An 8,821-nucleotide genomic window follows, 5' to 3' on the forward strand; every position below is an offset into this window, starting at 1 on the left:
GAAGAAGGAAATGGATGGAAAGGAGAGAAGAAAGAGAGGATGCACTACGCGCGCGCGCACGCACACACACACACACACACACACACACACACACACACACAAAAAAAGACAACATTAAAAGCAAGACTTTGAAGAAAGGATAAACGGGGAAGGGAAGAACGAGGGGAGAGGGGGTGGGAGGGTAGAAAGAGGGAGAGATGGGGAGAGGGGGAGAGGGGAGAGATGGAGGAGCCGTTTTGAAGCAGCAAGTTGTCACTTGCCCCGCATCTTACACACGAAGTAAATTTGGTCCGACGTGGGTGTCGGAGGAGGAGGAGGAGGAGGAGGAGGAGGAGGAGGAGCGGGGTCGCCGTAGTCGCCGTCTGCGCCGGGGGAGGGGGGGAATAGGGGGGCGGACGAGGGGGGAAGGAAAGAGTGGGAAAAGAAAGGAAGGGGGTGGAAAGAGGTGAAGGTCCGAGGGGGAGGGGAGAAAGGAAGAGAGGTAGTGAGGGTGAGGGGGGATGGAGGGAGGGAAAAGGAGTGGCTGGGGGGAGTAGGGTCAAGACAGGAATGAAGTGTAGGAGGAAAGCTCCCCTCGAGCACGAAAAGAAGGAACGAACGAGAGAGACACACACACAGAATGCATAAAGGATCAGCGATGTCTTGGGAGCCGTGGCACCAAAGTAGGCAAGAGTGAGGGGAGGGGGAGGGGTGAAGAAGGGAACGAGTAGAGAGGGAGAAGTGAAGAAAGAGAAGGAAAGAAAGAACGGAGGGGGGTGGGCGAGTGGGATGGGTACGGGAGGGGAGGGGAGGGGAGGGGACGGAGGAAATGGGTACGTGGTGGGGAGGGGAAGGGAGGGGAGGGAAAGAGACGGGAGGAGAATGGGAAGAGACGAGAGAAAATAGGTGAGGGAGGAGAAAGGAGGGAGGAGAGGGAAAAGGAGGGAGGAGAGGGAAAAGGAGGGAGGAGAGGGAAAAGGAGGGAGGAAGGGGAAAAGGAGGGAGGGGAGGGTAAAGGAGGGAGGAGAGGGGAAGATACACGAGGGGAAGGGGAGTGGGAGGGAAGGGAGATGAGAGGGGGAGGAGTGACGTGGAGGTGAAGAGGGAACGAGACTGGGGTGAGGAAAAGGAGGGCGAGGGGAGACGAAGAGGAAGAGGAGAGTGGGAGGGTTGAGGAAGTAAGGAAGAAGAGGGGGCGAGAGGGTGGTGGGGAGGTGACGGGGAGAAGAGCCGAAAGGGAGGCGGGGGAGGGGAGGAGAAGGGGGAAGAAAGAGCTAGAGAGGAAGGGAACGGGACGGAAGAGGAAAAGAGAGGAGGGGAAGGGACGGTGGAAGAAAAGCTAGCGAGGAGGGGAAAGTGAGGGGACGGTGTAGGAGGAGCAAGAGAAGAGGGGAAAGGGAGTGGACGGGGGAGGGTGGGAGAGGAGGTGGAGGAGTGGGGTGGGGAGGGGGTGGCGAGGCCCAACGCGAAGACCCGAAAATAGCTGACATGTTCCTCTCGAGGAAGGGAAATGGCCTCGACAATGAAGATCCTCAGAATTCGCGACTTCGATAAAGATCACACTTAGAGACCATCGTTAATGCAGCTCTACTGACGCGGACAGGAGTACTTGACCCTTATAGAGGGGCTATACAAATATACCTTTCGATCATGTGTATCTATTTCTATACACAAACACCCCATTACATACTTTTTCATGTCACTGTATCAACAAAACAGTAACTACAGACGCTCTTGTCCTTGAAATAAACTTCTCAACCTTACTCGACATTTACACACGCATATAAATATTCATACACGCATTTATATGAACATACAAATATACAAGCATATAAACATACATACACGCATTTATATGAACATAAATATAAATATACACATGTACGGGCATATAAATATATACACACAACTACACAGCACAGGCTAGTTCCCCCTTATAAGGGGGGTATCCTTCATTAAAGGTAGACTAAAAAAAATGAATCATAAAAATTAACTTGTAATTACTATAAACACTTGCTAGTAATTCAAAATAAAAAAAATGGCTAAATTAAGTTCAGTAATATAATAAAACAAGTTTTGTCTAATTACTCTTGGCAACTATAAATCGTAATAATCATATGTATATGTGTCTTTGTGTGTGTGTGTGTGTGTGTGTGTGTGTGTGTGTGTGTGTGTGTGTGTGTGTATGTGTGTGTTTGTGTGCGCGCACCCGCGTGTGAAAAGCGACATCCTCAAAATTAATCATCGAATCCAAGTTAACCTAACTTTCATTTGACAGGAGCATGTTAAAGTGAGACAAATCAGGGTCCCCGCCAGGGCGACCCTCCCCCCGTCCCCCCCTCCCTCCCCCAACTCTCTCCCTCTCCCCTCCACCACCAATGCCCCGATTCACGAAGAGAAGATCCCCACCCACCCCCATCCCCGGAAGGAACCAGGTTTCCTTTTTCGGCAAAGGGGGGGAGGGGGGAGGGAGGGGGGATTTATGGCAGACAAAAGGGAGAAAGGTTAGATAAATGGGTACATAAACAGGAAGATGCTTGGGTAACACAAAGTCCGCCCCATTTTTTTTTGGGGGGGGGGGGCAATGATGCATCTATGGGGGGGGGGCAGTGGGAGGGGGAAGGGAAGTAAAATGGAGCCTGGCACGGGGTCGGGCCTTCAAGCAAGATATTTTCCCTAATCCGAATAAAATCGCCTGGAGGCAACCAAGACAAATGATGGAGAAAGTGGAGGAGGAGGAGGAGGAGGAGGAGGAGGAGGAGGAGGGAGGAAGGGTGAGGTATTAGAGAGCAATAGCCGAGAGAGAGGAGGAGGACGGTTGGGAAGGAGTGAGTGGGGGAGGAGGGAAGAGGGGGAGGGGAGGGAGAAGAAGGGAAAGAGTAAGAGGGGAAGGAGGAAAAGAGGGGCAGAGGAAGGGAGATAGGGGGTGGGGAGTGAGGAAAGTGAGAGTGAGAGGGGAGGGGAGGGGAGATCTGTGGGCAGAATGCTTCGTCAAGGCGTATGGGGTGTGCAGCGATGAAAGGGCACAGGTGTGATATGTATCCCCCCTAAAATCTCCCCCCCACCATCCGCCCTCACCTCACCCTACCTCTCCCTCCTCCTACTCCCCCCTCTCCCTTCCAATCCCACTCTAATCGCGCCTCTTTCTCCTTCCTCACTCCCTCTTCCCACCCCCCTACTCCCTCCCCTCTCCCACTCCACTGAAGCAACCCTTGTCACGCACAACGCAATCCATCTATATCATCTTATGAAGTCAAATCTATACTAGTCAGGTTGGGGGAAGGAGGGGGGAAGGAGGGGGGGAAGGAGGGGGAAGGGGAGGGTCTCTCTCTCCTACGCTATTACGTTCAAAACTAGTTAGTGTCCTTGCTACGATAAAGGTCTTGCTGCGGCCGAAGCCGTCACCCTTGCCTTGCGTGTTCGGATAGCCCGGGCAACCCTGGCTAGGGGGGATCCCTCTGCATCCTTCCTGGATGTCGCCAGGGGATTATATTCACACCAACACACCCTTCGCGGACTTTTCATTTTATTCTGGCGAATAATTTAAGATTTTATTCTACAGTAATTAGTTGCAGCCCTGTGATGTAGGCAAACCACATTTTATTTTATTTTTTTTTATTTATCTATTTTTTTAAGGGTAAGGGGGCATCCCCTAACACCCAGGGCCGGGAACTGAACGGGTTTAAACCTGGATATCTTAACGCCGTCCCACAACCGTCAAGAGAGGTTACAAGGTTACCGTAAAGTGGCACAGTATGGCACCCGCTCGTTGCAGACGGCACCCCGCATCATGACACGTGCCACTGACACTCGCGCGCCCCCTCACGAGTTAATCTCTTACTCTATACTTAACCGTCACGCCGCTTTAACCGGCCCTCTCCCCACCCCAAACTACTTAACTCGATTCTACGTGGGACTCTTTTTTTCGTTTTCTGCTAAACTGGTTACCTCCACGCCAGCTTCCGGCGCTAAGGTTAGTGTATGTGTGTGTGTGTGTGTGTGTGTGTGTGTGTGTGTGTGTGTGTGTGTGTGTGTGTGTGTGTGTGTAATAAATACACTAATCCCTCATATCCGAATTACCATTTATCCGCACCACGCCATAACCCGAACATGATCTGTCACGTATCCGAACACTCCCCAAATCCGAACACCCTATGATCCAACGAGTTCGGATACGGGAGGGACTACTAATGATGTAAAGAAATGGAGATGTATTGTTGACAGAATTAAATTCTACCGTCGTTATCTCCCCCTATCAGGAGGCTAGGGCGGTGCCCCTTTTCAGAGGATTGTGTGGCGAGTAATTCAATGAACCATTCCCTTGGTCCAACTCGCTGGCGGCAAGGGGTCGAACCGCCGTCAACTCGACCTCCGCCGCAAGTAGCGACGCTCTAACCCGCTCGGCCGGCGAGCATCCATGATAGAAATAAATAAAATGTACATCAACAAAGGAAGGAAGGGGTAGGGGGAGCAGGGCCGGGGGGGGGGGCAGGCAGACGAGTGGGTGCGGCACGGGGGAGAAACGGGAGAAGGTTGAGTACTGACAGCTTCAGGTCGCGGGAAACAAGAAGTAGGGTTCTCAATGGGAGCTACATATATATATATATATACATATATATATATATATATATATATATATATATAAGCAATAGGTATAGCTTGGGCTAGCGAAAGGGATAGTTCATGTAGTTATTTACCTGGGTACAGAACTTTTACAAAGACACATCCATACACACACAGTACATGCAACACCAGTGGCAAAACGAATAATACATAAAGCGGGCTTGACTGTTTCTTAAACAAATAAATTTTGAACAAAGAAGGACTGCTGCGTGCACTATTATGCACTATCAGTGCAGTGAGAAGATTGGTTGCAATCCTGTAGGAGCTGTATCTCCTCCCTCGAGAGTGAATGTAACACTGTACTGTAGGTTCCCTCCTGCATGTGTGGAAGAACTGGTGAAAAGAGATTATGGGTCAAACAAACATCAAAATGCCCACATCAGTATTCATCTCCTCCCCTCTCTCTCCCAATAAATAAATAAAATTAAATATATAATAAGTATATATATAAATATCTATATATATATATATATATATATATTTTTATATATATATATATATATATACAGTATATGCAAAATAACCACAGGAGAAGGGAAACTTGTAGACAGTAAGTACTTTCGTATATTACATCTGAAGATGTAATATGCGAAAGTACTTACTCTCTACAAGTTTCCCTTCTCCTGTGGTTATTTTGCATTTTTGTATCACGGTGATGTGATTGCTTGCATATATATGTATATCCCTCCTTTTTTACTATATTTCTTACGTCTCCCTTTTACAATCTCGAACTATCTTTAGAGATCGACATTTTCCTCAAGGATAGAAATAAATGGAAAATATAAAAGAAAAAAGAAAATAAAACAAAATGAGAACAAATGAATACACATGTAATACAAATAAAATTAATAAAATATAAAAAATTAAATAAAAACATATGAACAAGTAACAATACAAACAAATTAATAAATACATTACACACAGACCCTTGTCCTAACTACCTCCACGTCCTTCACGCCCCTCCCCCTCCCTCTCCCCCCTTGACGCCTCGTTCCGAGGTCACCCGCTGACCTTGGCTGGCGACGACGACCTCCCAAGATAAACAATTAATCTGCGTCGTGTCGACATCTGCAAGACACTTCGGGTCACGTGATCACGGAGGAAGAACCGAAAGGTTAGAACAACATGTACACACACACACAGACTCATCCCTCGTTATAACGGACCTCCACTTAACGGATATCGGAGGCAACGGTCAAAATGTGTTTCGGCCAACTCGGTCCCACTGTACGATCGCGACCTACCAGCAACACCTCTCATTATCCATGCTACGTCCAATCTTAAATTAAAAATAATAAATTTACTGTATTATGGCGTATACATACTGTGAACAAGTATTTTACATTGTCAGACTGGATGGCGTGTTTGATTAAAAGCTCTCTTTCGTAAATCCAATCGTTGATATTAGCCACTACAAACTCAGTGTCGGTAACTAAAGACAATCGGCATTAACGGACCTATTCCCCCCTTTTTATCCGTTAAAACGAGGGATGGGTATACATACACAAAAACATATATATATATATATATATATATATATATATATATATATATATATATATATATATATATATATTTGCAGAAACCACTTGGAAAATAAAAGAAATGAATACCGAACGTTTTCGTCTACAGTATTCAAGACATCATCAGGGTACATTTGTTCTCATCCTTTGTACCCTGATGATGTCTTGAATAGACGAAAACGTTCGGTATTCATTTATCTTATTTTCCAAGTGGTTTCTGCAAGTATTGTTATTACGTGTGTTTAGTGATTTGTTTTGTATATATATATATATATATATATATATATATATATACAAATATATACACACACATATATATATATATCTATATATATAACCATATATATATAAATAAACAGGCATGTGACAGCTAGACTAGGTCATACATCTGTATATGTATATATTGGTATATAGTTACATTAATAAACATACGACCCTGTACACATTCACAGTACAAAAACCCCACACAAACCTGCCGGCCGGATATTTCTCCTCTACCACAGGCCGGGAAGGGGACACCTTAATCCGTCCTGTGTCTCTTGTCTTGTCTACTTCCATTCCACCTGCCGCCAAGCCAGGCCAGGTTTTTCAACACGGAGGGGATCCCTCCCACCCCCCACCCCCGGAAACGCGAGAAAAAAAAAAAAAATACTCACCAAAATCAGAGTACAGACACCAACGCTACATTTTCATTTCTTACCTGGAAATAGAAAAACGCATATAAATAAACAAATAACAATGTATACACAAACAAAACTTACATCAATGAATAAAGAATAGACTATAAAAAATAATTAAATTTGCGAAAATTCATTTTTGCAGTTGACTGTATTTTGTGGCGAAACCAAATTTATAAAATTGATGTTATGAAAATATAAATTATCGAGATATAATTTTGAACCGCTATTAATATATCCTGTCAAGATTCTAGAGAATATAAAAGCCACTGGCAAGAGGCCGACGTGTGTGTGTGTGTGTGTGTGTGTGTGTGTGTGTGTGTGTGTGTGTGTGTGTGTGTGTGTGTGTACACGCTTATATAGAGCGAAGTAATGCGGTTAACACATTAATAAAACTAAACAAAAACCCTATGCCGCACACATAAAACATTTTTCTCCGGTATAGTATTCTCAATAAATGTAAAACCTGACTTTGATTACACAAATGAACAGAAATATAATATTTTCGGCTAATCAATTAACCAAATATTTTATTTATTACTCAAAAAATCTTAACATGTTTAGCACAGTTTATCGCCGACTGTAGATGCGATATTCAAAGAAGAGAGAAAATGAGAAAGAAAACGAGACAAGAAAAACAAAGTGTGTGAGGAAGAGAGAGAGAGAGAGAGAGAGAGAGAGAGAGAGAGAGAGAGAGAGAGAATTCCTTTTAATGGCGTACCAATTTTCATGATAAATTCCCCACAACAGCAAAACTACACAAACAAACAAACAAAACAAAAAATAAAAGGACAAACAAACGAACATTTCCAAGATGCGCCCTGGCTTACGCGACTCTCTCTCTCTCTCACCCAACCCACTTGACGCCCACGGGGGGCCCAAGACCACGCCCACGGGGGCCATAACTTTACGCCCACCTCAACCCAACTGTTCAAGCTAATTTTGGTGAACATTTACACATACACACACACACATCACGGGAGTAATAGTGTAGGTAAAGTGCACATATTAATGTATAAGATAAGTAATGACAAAGGATTTACACTCAGAAAAAGAAGATAGATAATAGCTAGACATTTGCATATAGAGGGATAGAGATAGAGATACTGTATTGAAACATATATATATATATATATATATATATATATATATATATATATATATACAGAAGAGAGAGAGAGCTAGTGATAATACAGATTAATCTCTTCCGACCCAAACGGGGACTTGTTCTTTACATTCTGGTTCTGTCGGCAGGCGATTTCATTCATCTCCGCGGCACTCCCCTGGCCGCAAGGGGTTGGGTGGGGGGGGAGAGCCCGAAAATAGTCGCCGCGCGAGGGGAAAGTAGTCAACCCCTTTGTTGCTCCAGACGGAAGGGCAGACTGCCGGGGTTGGGGGAGGGGTTATGGAGGGGAGAACTCGGATTGGGGGGGGGATGGGGATGCGATAGAGGGGGGAGAATGCGGTGTGAACGAGGGGAGACTGAGGGGAAGATTGTGGGGAGACTGAACTGGTGCGTCAAAGAAGCACGAGGAGGAAATAACCGAGACTCGAGGGCGAGAAAGACTCGAGTACGAGACTTGAGAGACTCGTAAAACTCAACAAAGGGATCGAACTCTGTGCCAAAGTGCGGTGGACCTCCATGGACCGAGACCCCATTTAGTCGTGAGCCCCCGGCCCCCAGGCTACCCCCTCAGCTTAATAAAACAATCGGGCGGCACTCAAATCAAATCTATAAAAGTGTCGTCAAACTCAAAGTGTATACAATGGAGGGAATGAGTAGGAGGAGGAGCAAGGGAAGGGGTAGGAGGGAGGAGATGGATGAGGAGGAGGAGAAGAAGCAAGGAAAAGGAGAAGGGCGAGGTGGAGGAAGGGGAAGGAGGAGGAGGGAGAAGCAAAGCAAAGGGTAGGCGTGACGAGATGGAGGAGGAGGGGGAGTAGGAGGAGGAGGAAGAGGGATGAAGAGGAATGAGGAGTATAAGGAGGAAGAAGCGGGGAGGAGGAGGGAGGAATGAGTAG

The sequence above is a fragment of the Oratosquilla oratoria genome, chromosome 15, assembly GCF_046742065.1.
Source record: "Oratosquilla oratoria isolate Oo_2021 chromosome 15, ASM4674206v1, whole genome shotgun sequence".
NCBI lineage: Eukaryota > Metazoa > Arthropoda > Malacostraca > Stomatopoda > Squillidae > Oratosquilla > Oratosquilla oratoria.